The sequence below is a fragment of the Takifugu rubripes genome, chromosome 3, assembly GCF_901000725.2.
Source record: "Takifugu rubripes chromosome 3, fTakRub1.2, whole genome shotgun sequence".
NCBI classification, from domain to species: Eukaryota; Metazoa; Chordata; class Actinopteri; order Tetraodontiformes; family Tetraodontidae; genus Takifugu; species Takifugu rubripes.
The window spans coordinates 3,365,809-3,378,106 of NC_042287.1; the positions used below are offsets into that span (position 1 = coordinate 3,365,809).

The 12,298-nt window shown below is 45.0% G+C and overlaps 1 long non-coding RNA gene across 1 annotated transcript; it reads left to right on the top strand.

Moving 5' to 3' along the window:
* Nucleotides 1–1,928: 1,928 nt before the first annotated feature.
* On the top strand, nt 1,929–8,644 carry LOC115249183 (uncharacterized). The gene is made up of 3 exons (XR_003887893.1): nt 1,929–2,010; nt 7,468–7,719; nt 8,534–8,644. It is a non-coding gene; the product is annotated as an uncharacterized lncRNA (long non-coding RNA).
* The last annotated feature ends 3,654 nt before the right edge of the window (nt 8,645–12,298 follow it).

Sequence of the window (12,298 nt, forward strand, 5' to 3'; positions counted from 1 at the left end):
AATGTATATTAATAAAGCAACAAAAACATCGGAAGACTATGGTGCGAAGACGTGCTGTTTTACCTTTTGGATGTTTCAGTTCAAAAGCCAAAAAAAAAAAATGAATTGACTAAGTAGTTTGTAAAATTCTAATGTTGTGCAATCATGTTCTTTTACAACAGGTGGTCATGTAGAGATCTATTTCGTGGTCACATGACTGGACACGGGAAGCTGGGGAAAATTCATTTCAGTTATTATAACAGATAAAATTGAAAACTGGAGAGTTCAACATAAAACACGACAATCACTTGCCATTAAAAAAGGGAAGCCTGTCCTGGAGGTCAGCTGCTCTGTAGGCTGACAATCACCGTCACGGCTCCTGCTTGTAAATCTATTTGCTTCTCTGCAGGGTGAATGAGACAAGCGGAAGCACGAAGGAATCTAATCACTCCAGACCACTGGTGGATCACAGATCACTTTCAAATGTACGATACAGGCATGTTTCCTCTCTCACCTGATAGCCATTTACGTTTACGTTAAGTTTGTCCATCCATTTCTTTAAGGTTGTGGTTGATATCTGGTCAGCGAGCACTCTGAAGAATCTCCCTCAGAACAGATGAACTTGAAGAAACACAAAGCAGGAGCCGTTTGCCATGATGAGGTCTGAACACAATGAGGTCAGTCTTGGGGCAATCTTTCAAAGATATTAGGTACCGTTTTGTACATGCAGTCTTTAATTAAATACTTGACCCATTTTAATTCTTTCTATTTGCCTTTGTAATTTTTTTTTGCATGCTGTAGCTCCAGTTAAGGTCATAGCTCCAATCCCACACCTCCACATATTGCCTGTCAACGTGTCTATGAGCAAGACACACAAAAAAACCCTGAATGTGTATCTCTGGTGTCTGAATAAATGGTTCTTTAGATTTCACTGATGAAAGGATAGAATATCCCTCTTGGTAGGAACATTGTATCACTCCTCCACTCACTCCACCACCTGTTGCACTCTTGACTTCTTACTGTTCCATATTTAACAAATGCAATATAATTTTACTCTTAAATCCCCTCTGTTGATCTCTATCTACATTTTTTTTTTGGATTGGCTTTTATTTTGAACATGTATAAACAAATAACAAACGGCAATCATATATAAAGAAAAAAATGTGACAGTATAAAAATTCAAAAGAGGAGTACGAAAAAGTAAACTTTTTAATTATAATGTTCGCAATTTGTTGTATACTTAAAGAAACTTACTTTTCCCTCCAACATGCTAAAGTCACTGTGAGCACCACCTGAATAATTAAAATGAATTCTCTTAAATGGATATCTATGATATGTTAGCATACGACCTCAAAAAAGGTCACGGGACGACTGATGTTTGCTTGTTTTTTAACACAATAACTTAAAAAGATATAAATGGATATAAATTAAATTGTCAGGAAATGTTGCGAATGTAGCAAAGAGGAGCTAATTCACTTTGGGTTAATTTTCTGGATTTCGGAGGGACTCAGACCTTTGATCTTCCACGGAAAAGAGACCAAGATCAAAGCCAAGAAGCTAATTAGATTTAATTTATTGCATGCCACATCTGAAACACAGTGCTGAGCCAATGCGAGAAAATCTTCTCTTTGCATTTATGTGCACCTGAATAACAATAGTCAGTCCAAATTTATTTACACGAAGTCCATATGAGATAAGTGAACAATCTGCAGTCGTGTAACATTGTAATTTCTTTGATTTTTCTTTGAAGTTGTAATTTCTTTTGCGCTGTAGTTAGGAAAGCACGGCGACATGACTGAGTTATCCCAACAGCTGTAAACATATCTGGTATTTAAACATCCTAACTGCTTTTTTTCCTTCTCCTCAGACCTCGGAGCTTAGTTGTGTGTCCCCACAACCGAAGACTCCCTAATGTGCTGCATGCGGCTGGAAAAGAATATTCTCTGCTCCTGCATTCATCACGGTGTTTTGGTCAGGAAATCACGTTAAAAGTGTCGCTTTGATCTAATGAAGAAACGTAGCTTTTTCGGGGTAAGTCGTCAACATACTTGAGTGGTGCGTATTTTTCTGCACATTAAGATTTCAGTACGTTGTAGCTGATCTGGACACGTGTCAGAGTTTGCTGGACACATGTGTCCACATCCCGTCCACATCCCAGTGTGGGTGTAAAAAATGCAGTGAATGCACAACATCTGCCCCTGTGCACCATTTACCCCTGAGACCCAGAGGCAGCTCAGAATAAGCCTGATTCAGTGTGTGTGTGTCTGAGTATTACATTAGGGATCCATTTACTCACTTTAAATGTACCATTAGGTGGAAATGCAGGTGTAGCATCCTCAGTATGGATGTAAACACACAACAAGCTTTCAGGTAAATAAGAGGCATGAGTGCCAGCTGTGGGAGCACCACTGCCCTAATGTGCATTCGTTCATCTTTTGTTCACCAATGTTCAAAATTACAGTTTTGGGGAGAGATGGAGTACAAGACAGAGGTTTCCAGTCTGTTGCAGAGCAGATCTGCGAACATCAAATTATGACAAGCCACTTCCCTTGCACTCCCTATCCTATCCTATCCTATCCTATCCTATCCTATCCTATCCTATCCTATCCTATCCTATCCTATCCTATCCTATCCCATCCTATCCTATCCTATCCTACCCTACCCTACCCTACTCTAGCCTACCCTGTCCTGTCCTGTCCTGTCCTGTCCTGTCCTATCCTATCCTATCCTATCCTATCCTATCCTATCCTATCCTATCCTATCCTATGCTATCCTACCCTACCCTACCCTACCCTACCCTACCCTACCCTACCCTACCCTACGCTGTCCTGTCCTGTCCTGTCCTGTCCTGTCCTGTCCTAACCTATCCTATCCTATCCTACCCTACCCTACCCTAGCCTACCTTACCCTACCCTGTCCTGTCCTGTCCTATCGTAGCCTTGCCTATCCTATCTTATCTTATCCTAGCCTACTGTAGCCTATCCTAGCATAGCCTATCCTAGCCTAGCCTATCCTACCCTATCCTAGTCTATCTTATCCTAGCATAGCCTAGCCTAGCCTATCCTATCCTAGAATAGCCTTTCGTTTCCTATCCTATCCTATCCTATCCTATCCTATCCTATCCTATCCTATCCTATCCTATCCTTTTCTATCCTATCCTATCCTATCCTGTCCTATCCTATCCACTTGGGGGTTATTCCCAGTGGGACAGCAACATGATTCCCTGTGGCTTAAAGCATGTGCATTGATATTTAAACAGAATGGACGCAGTCACAACGGAACTCCGTGTAAATGCAGAAGCCCGGCATTCTTGGACTCAATCCACGGATGTTCTTACTATGGTGACCATGTGTAACTGGAGCATCATTTTGCCCTAATGACACATATCAGCACAAAACTACAGAGCTTCAGTCTGTTGGAAATCATTTTAACATCTATACAGGCATTAAAATCCACAAACCATACAGCTCATGACAGTGAAACTGCAGTGAAAACTTTCAAACATGACATGCTTAATTATTTATTAAGATTATGGCTGTTTTTCACAGATTCTTTGACAGATTTAAATTCCCTTAACACTTTTTTTCAGAACAGTTGCATAAAGGACAGTCGCAGAGTTCTCAAACAGATCTCGGCTAAACTGTCATTTCTCTCACTTTGTGGTGCCAATAACGCGACTTCTTAAAGCCATATTCATATTGAAGACTTTTGTCATGTCATCAGTCTATTCATGAGGCTAATCCTCCAAATGAACTGCTCATTTTCATTGGAGCTTCCATCAAAGACCGGGATTGATTTTAGTCTCGCAGTCTGAGATTCACCTCACACAAATCTCAATTAAATCAGCGTCAGTGAGCGATTCAAATCTGACACCTCGGCTTTTCCACTTCTGCCTCCCTCCAGTCAGCTGATAGCAGGGTTCCCTTTATACCAGTTGATTAAAAAACACACCTGTGATGTCCCCCTTTGCCATCAAATCAAACTCATTTTGGGTATGAGACAGCTTTGGGGAGGTTGGGGGGGTTCCCCCAGGAGGTCATGTCATAATTCACCAAACATCTGTTGCCTAATTTGATGACAGAACCATCAGCAGGGCTGCAGGGTGTCACCAGAATCACATTTTGTAAGAGCTCAGTCACATTACTGACACCTTAAATACAAGGACAATCAATAAAACTGATCAATCAATCAATGACTGATAAATGCATGCTAAGATAATCACACAGGCAACTCATTTTGTTTTCTATCATATGTCCAGCTTCTTTTCATACGCGGTGACTTGGAGATGACGGTTTCTAGTTGTCCTGTGGCGAGGTGGAGCGCCACTGGCCTCAAGGACGGCACAGATGCCAATTATAATCCAGGCAGGGGGCCGCCATGGGAGACGCACGCCGCTCGGGCTGCACCGCTCGCATGAGCGGGAGGGAAATGAGGGGACAGTGTGCGGGAACATCTGGGATCATCTGCGGGCCGAATAAATTGGGATGAATGGGAACGCCAGAAAGAGTGAACAACACCCTCGAATCCGGTGGGATTTCAAGTTCCACTCTGGCAAACAGCTGTTTCTCTGGTGGATGACAAGGAGCAGAAGAGGGTAATTGGGATGGATGTGGCAGTGACCCCTCACAGGTGTGAGGGGCATTTACCTTAAACTACAATCTGACACTTCCTCATTTTCTCTGTCTGTCTGTCTGTCTGTCTGTCTGTCCAAAGTGAAAACACTGATTGCCTTATAGAGTTATTATCATTTTAAATAATGCTACATTGCATCCCTGGCATGTTTGTAATTAGTTAAGAGCTCTAACTAGTGGGGTTCAGGGTTCTGGGTTGTGTTTGGTTTTCCTGCAGGGGGCGAGGAGGAGTCGATTGGCAACAGCTGGCGCTGCAGGCAGGTGCACCTGTTGGCAATTTCCATCAGGCCACCTATTTAAGGAGGGAGCGCCTGCCTACCAGTGTTGGAGTGTTTTGGTGTCATCCCTGCTCGTTTGAGGTCTCCACGCTGTCCTGCTGGACTTGTGCAGAACCCGACTCTTGAGTTGGCTCTGCGCTGGAGCTCTCTGTGCCCCGGAAGATTGAACTAGTGCTCCCTGTAGTCCAGGAGGACTGCCAGTTTGTGTTGGGTTGAATAAGACCTGTTTTTGGACTGGCGTTCTTGCCTGCTTTCGGGTCCTGTAAAAACCCAAATGTAACACTAACAATGCCACTGAGATTCAAGATTCAAGAGTACTTTATTGATCCCTTTAGGGGGTGTCCACCAGGGAAATTAGCATCTCCAAAGATCTACAAGCATCTACAAAATTTCCCACCACCATTTCACCCCATTAAACCTATTAAAGATAATAAAAATATAATAAAATAAGAAATAAAATAGAATAAATTAAAAATAGAATATGAATATAAATATAAAACTATAAAAATGTTCCAGAGAGACTCCTAACAGGGATTTGAACCCAGGACCTTACTGGGATTGAACAGTGCAAATCCACCAAAATAACAGAAACTCAGTAATGTGTCGTTTGTAGGCCATTAATTTCCCTAAGGAAAGTCCACATTGTTCTTAGTGCACTAACCCAACCACTGTGCACGAGTTCATGTCTCTGACTGAGTTCTTACCCAAATACTATTTGTTTGAATAGACTGGCCTGTGGTAATCCCAGTGGGAGTGAGGGTGTACAGAAGGAAGAGGGGGAAAAAATTGGGCTAAAGGGAGAAAATTTCATTATGTGGTGCAGTGGCCGTGTGGCGTTCACTGCCTCTGGGAGGACAAATCAGGGCGAGCGCGGAATATCGAGGACAGAGGAGAACAGAGGGCGGGAGGTGTGATGCGAAAACGCATTCTGATCGGGTTAAAACGCAAGCTGCATTACGCCATCTGCGTTATCTCGGCCTGGATATTAAAAGTGATTCGCAGACTTTGTGCGACACCATATGGCTTCCCTCAGCTCAAAACTACCGACTCCACATATTACTTCTCCTTCAGCATCGAGGAGCACGCTCAGTTTGTTTGGTGAGTGAAATGCTAAGTATTTTTATTTGCCCCCGGAAACCTCTTCGGAGCTCCACTGCAGCATACTGGAGGGTGGGAAATGCCTCTCTGATTATTAAAGCCTTCCCTGAGCGGGCAATCAGGCCAGACTCTCCAGCTCACCGCGGACCAAGAAACCGTCAGGCTGCTGCTTCGGACGCCCTGAAAGAGCGAGAGAGGTTTGGAAACCAGACTCCTACAGGGCCAGAAGCAGCGGAATGCCGTCCTCTCATCATCAAAATGCACGAGCAGCAGTCTGTGGTGTCGCTCATGTTTCCTCTTTAACGGGTGTTACAACTGCTATTGCCCGACATCATCATCATCATCATCATCATCATCATCATCATCATCAGCGTTTAATGTTTCCTTCCTGCATTAGACTAAAATAAGCAACACTTGGAGTTCCTCAAGGTTGTCTTCTCAATAGGGGGGGTTTCTGTGGTTACCTTAGATTTCCATTGCTTCTAGGGGACTTCAGTCGGCCTGTTATGCAATTACCTTGTTACACTCCGTGGCCTGTAGTGGGGGGAGGAGGTGGGGGTGGTGTTGGAGAGCTGGACCCGCCGGCTGCCAAATCCTGCCGCGGCGCTGCTACTGTTACGCCGCAACTGGGCTCAATTTACCTGTCTCCCTGCATTTTGTACCACCTCATAAAAAATGTATTTAAGCTCATCGGCTGTTCCGGATGCTCTGTTGCCTTGGCAACCAAATTCTCCCACAAGTATTAGGTGCCTGAGGCCTGGAGCCGGCACCGTATTTCCCGACTCCTCATCCTTCCCACTCTTCTTTCATTTAGCGATATTGTTGTTTTATTTCATTAATAAGTCATAGAGTTAAATAAAGGTTATCAGGGCGGTGAATTTGTCGCCAGGCCCATGCAATATCTGGGTGTGTGTACAGCCCAGCAGTGTGAAACGTGCACACCCAGAAGGTCACGGGTTCCAGTTTTACCCTCTTCTCTTCTCTCCTCTTCACTTCCGTCCTTCCTCTCCTCTTCACTTCCTTCCTTCCTCTCCTCTCCTCTCCTCTCTTCTTCTCCTCTCCTCTCCTCTCCTTTCCTCCCTCTCCTCTCCTCTCCTCTCTTCTCCTCTCCCCTCCCCTCTCCTCTCCTCTCCTCTCCTCTCCTCTCCTCTCCTCTCCTCTCCTCTCCTCTCCTCTCCTCTCCTCTCCTCTGAGCTTGGTCCTGCTAAAAGTTACTTCCTGTTAAGTTTCCTTGCTACTGTTGCTTGTTTGGGCCAGACTCTGGGTTTCAATCTTGATTATAAGAGATGCTATTTAATAAACAAACAAACAAACAAACAAACAAACAAACAAATAAATAAATAAATAAAAAAAGCTGGAACCCAAACAAGAATCCAGGCTGCTCTGCCTCTCCAGCCCCCGAGCTGCCTGATGACGGACAAAAAATGTGAACAAGCTGAGGAGAAAATCTAAACAGGCCCACTTCATGTTGTTTCCTGCAGCAACCCAGGACGCTCCTACACATTAACTCGTGACAACATATGCAGCGCTGGGGATTCTCGGAGAGAGAGAGAGAGAGATGCTGAGAAGAGGCTGGAAGAGAAAGCCTCCCCCACCCGCACGCCGCTGAAGCCATCAGGAAGAAGAGCACTCTCGACACATGCGATCGTCCCAAGAATGGCCTCCAACGGGTGCAAACAGAAGGACGGCTGAAGATTTATGTGGCTTTTAAGGACTCGACTGGTGTGCCCCCGGTAAGCCCTGCAGTCAGAGACAAGACATATTTAGGATAATGTGTTTCTGTTGTCACTAGTCATCAGATGCACTTTGCCGTAACCGCACATGTCTTTCTACAACATTCTACTCAGAGAGTATATCCAGTTCATGCAAACCAGCTCTAAATAAGACATTTTCTGACTCCACAGATGAAATCTGCAGATGTTATTAAGTGCTCGTGATGTGTTCATGCATTAAGCAGGGAGCCTACGCAGACCTCTGTTCCGTCTGCCTCTCGCTGGGGATGCAACAAGTCGGACTGGTGTTATGTATCCTCAGCATTGTGCATCCTTGTTCCTTGCTGCTGTAAATGAATAAATACGGACCCACTTGATAAGGCTGCGTATCAGCATCTGCGTAGCTCCCCGTCACAGAAACATCACTCTCCACTTTGCAGGAATACACAAAATGCAAATCAGCACATTCCATCATCCTGCTGTGATGTGAGCATAAATAGCAGCTTTAGTTCGACTTTGCTCCTCCCTTGATTTTAAATTGGCATTGCCTCATCACTGACAGTTTATGGTATAAAATCCTCATTCTTAACGGAGAACACAGCTGAAATATGTGCTATTACATGTAACAACACTGTAAATAGCTGTGTGTGTGGCACCTGACTACTGGCCAGGAACCAGCGCGCTACCAACGTTTCAAACCACCCAAATTCCTGTTTTTGGATGAAATGACTAAATACAAGTGTGCTTATGACCTGCTGACATTCTGCATTACGACTGTTAGCTTTATTCAGATGGTAGGAGCCACTACAGCGTTTTCCTGTTGACTTTTCTGCAGATGTATGGAGCGTACACGTGCAAAGCAAACATAAGAGGAGAAACAGCTGCTGTGGCACATCAGGACTTCAGCTCAGTCTAAAACACAGGAAATGCTGCCAAATCCAGGCCAACTGCAAAACTTTGCAACATAAACTGTGCTTATTCTCTAATGAGGCGGTGGCATTATTTTTTCTCAGCTTTTATTGACAATAAAAGAATGAAGGACGCATCTGTGAGGTTAAAATATGTACCTTTATAAACACAAGCTCAATAAGATTTTTATTCTTTCTCGGACAAGAACAGACACCTGCGGAAACATCGGGGACAGTTTAAAGAAAACTGGGCTGGAATTCCTTGTATATCAAGTTTTTGTGCTTTAAAACAACATGAGCAGTGTGTTCATTCCACATTTGTCTTCCCTAATAGCATCACAGAGGCCCCGATGCTGGAAAAAAGGGTCATTGGGAGCCTCTATGCTCCGAGCTTAATTGTTTTTACTTCTCGCTGACACCAAGACCACCATCTCTACGGACCGTAAACCAAATAAATGAAATCCAGCATTTGCGCTGTACTACAGCAGGGACCGTTAAAATGTTAATATTTAATTTGCGGTGAAAGTTTTGTGTCTTGCGTCCACATCGTTCTGTTTGCAGAGTAGCACTTATGGGTGCTATGGAGACATTTGCCTCCAACAAATGTCTCCATAGCCCAGAATAACTTTGTTTATAGAGATTTAATTGTAGATGTTTGGGTGTTTTGAGGATAAAGGGATGAATCCAAGCAGAAAACAGCTCACAGCTAGTGTCTAGCCTACTTACTAGAGCCGACACCCTCAAGTAAGACAGAGCAAAAGTTAAAATCCTTGAATAAAATCAGCTCACATGTCGTCAGTCCCAATATAACGTCCTGACTTGAACCCAGTCAACACCTCTAGAGAGACCTGAAACTGTCCACGGGTCTCCATCCATCCTGGAAGTGTCACGGAAGGGGTTGATCAGGACCCGAACGCAGGCCAGGACACAGTGGTAAAATGGTCAAACGGCTTTATTTACAGGGGAGGGGGGAGCACGCGAGGAACACGAGGGCAGCCCTCCAGGACTGGGGAGCACCCAGGGAACGGGCGCGGCCCTCCAGGGCGCAGGGAACAGGAGCGGCCCACCGGGAGACACGAAGCTGGAGCTGCCCTCCAGGAAACACAGAACACCAGCACACAACGAGGGAGACGAACAGACACCCTGACAAGACAAGCAGGCCACCCTGGCAGTGACAGGCAGGCGCAACCTGCTTAAATAGGCAGCAAGATGTAAATTGCCTACAGGTGCGCCTGCCTGCAGTGCCAGCTGCCACCAATTGTGCCCCACACCACCCCCTGCAGGACAACGACCGACACAACCCAGAACCCCGACAGGAAGAGCCTGAAGATTGAAGACTATCCAACAGTATAACTGTTTAGGCCCGACCGTGGCCACTGTGATCAAGAAGCTTCTGTTGGGTTTCTCTCCTCTAAAACAGGATGCCCCCCTTCCCCCCCGCACATCTGTCCCAGCAGTGCTCACGAGGGGGAGGAGCAGAAATGGGCCCAGGTGAGGGAGCTGGAGACAGTTGGTGGACATTTTTTGCGCTCCCGCTTGCCGTCAGAGTTCAGAAGCAGCTGTTCAGCAGCAGGTATTTAGTGCCACGGTCGTCAGCGTTGGTCCAGGCCCGTTTTAATTACAGAAATACGCGACGGCTTTAATGAATTCTACTGATGCGCTCCGTGTCAACTTTGCTTTGCAGTCAAACTCAATCTGGAACAAGAGACTTCCGAAGAGCGCGACAATAAACCGGAAGTCTACGGCAAACAGACACGAGGGGCTAGAGTGGAATATTTGAACGGATCCTTATCAGCACAAACACTAGAGTGGTGGATTAATTGAAACTCCCAAAGACGGTTGATGCAGAGATGCAGGGAACCTGGTTTTTCTCTTGCGCAACACAGCAACTGCACAAGGCAAAATGAATATTTTATTTCACTACTTTATGTAAATTAAAAGGCAACGTGAATGGAGTTCTAAACAGTGCACCACCAGCATCATAGTGAAGAACGTGACAAGAGTTGTCATGTTAGACGTCATATTCTGTCCAACAGGTGCTCCACATCCCCGAGGAAAACTGTTTGCTTGGGGGTTTGCCTCTGGGTCCCTGTAAAGCAGATCATTTTGATCCCAACAAGAGCTGTGGAAGACCGAATCGAAAGCTGATCTGCTGTCCTTGAATCTCGTGAAAATTGTGATAGGCTAAGGAAGAGCTTCAATTTTGTCTGATGGCCAGTTTAAGGGGCGCGCGGAGACGTGTGCTTCTGGAAACTGGATCATTACAACAGAAAATGCGGCTGTCAAATGTTGCTCTTCAACAAATAACTACAGGCTAACCCTTTTTTTTCTTTTGGAAACCTCTTTAGTAAAGCTTCATGTCTCTTCTGCTTCTTACAGCACTCCTCTGGTGATGATTGCCCATCCTCAGAAGATATGAAGCCCCCCCCCCATCCTCTGTTTTCCAAAAGGCAGTGAAGAAACAAGAGTTCTGTTTAATCCTGAACAAATTAAATGCCGTTTGAGGCAATAATAACAAACAAAATAAGTTGGTGTCCTAAAACAATAGCAGATTTGCTGACTGCTCCGGCTAACAGTGCTTTGGCGTAAAGAAAAAATAATGTTGTCACATTTGTTCTCACATTTAAACTAATCTTCATTTCAGGCACATTAAACCACTAAAGGATGGCTTGGTCGTTTCTTTTAGCACCTTTCCCATCTAAAACCCGACTTCTACCCCCGGCTTTGCTGTGTGAGATGACCAGATTCGCGTCATACTTTCTCTCACTTGGGAGGAAAAACGCATCAGGCTCCATTTGTCACCGGTGGGAAACTCAGACTTGTCCTGTCTTCCCTAATTATGCAGCTAACAGTCGCAATGACGGCTTAGTGGCAACCTAATGAAATAATAAGTTGTCTCTGCCGTGTCTACACATCATTTGCTATATTTATGTCATTTCAGCCAACGGCTAAACTGAGATTGTTCCACCTTCAAGGCAGCTTTTAATGCAACCGCTCCTGCTTCAATTGAACATGTAAATCAGGCCGAATCAATGGCTAAAGAACCCGAGGGCAACGTTGCAGGTGGGGCGAGGTTGGTATTGCAACTGAAAACACACTGAACAACTGATTTGATGCGTGTGTGTGTCCTTGACAACTCGGGGCCCCTGCAGTTTTAACGGATCACCATTTCGATATTCCCCACGTCTGCAGTGCATTTTCTGTTTGAATAATTCTCACACTAATTAGACTTTTATCGACCGAAGGTTGCGCACAGGATTGCGTTGAGATCCACACCTCATTTCACGATAAACAGCTGAAGTTGCGGGGTTATCAGCTCGCAGGGCTGTTTTTAAAGTGTAAATAGTGAGCAACAGCTTTACGTTCGGTTCAGTGTATCAGACTCTCCTCCAGCAGTGGGGGCTACAGAGCTCACATTCACACACCTCCCCTTTAAAAAACAAAAAACATCATGAGTAATGTTCACCGTGGCTGACGAGTGTGTTATTGCTCCTCTGGTTTTATTATAATTGTTTTGTCCCCCTGGCAGGCTTTGCACGGGGTGAACATAATCATGCAGCAATAGTCGGCGCAGTTAATGGAGGGGTACAACGTGAGAAATGTGTGGACATGGATGATCTGGGGGGATGTGTGTGTGTGTGTGTGGGGGGGTTTCCTTGTGTGTTGCTCGGGGCAGCCGCATGCTCTTCAAA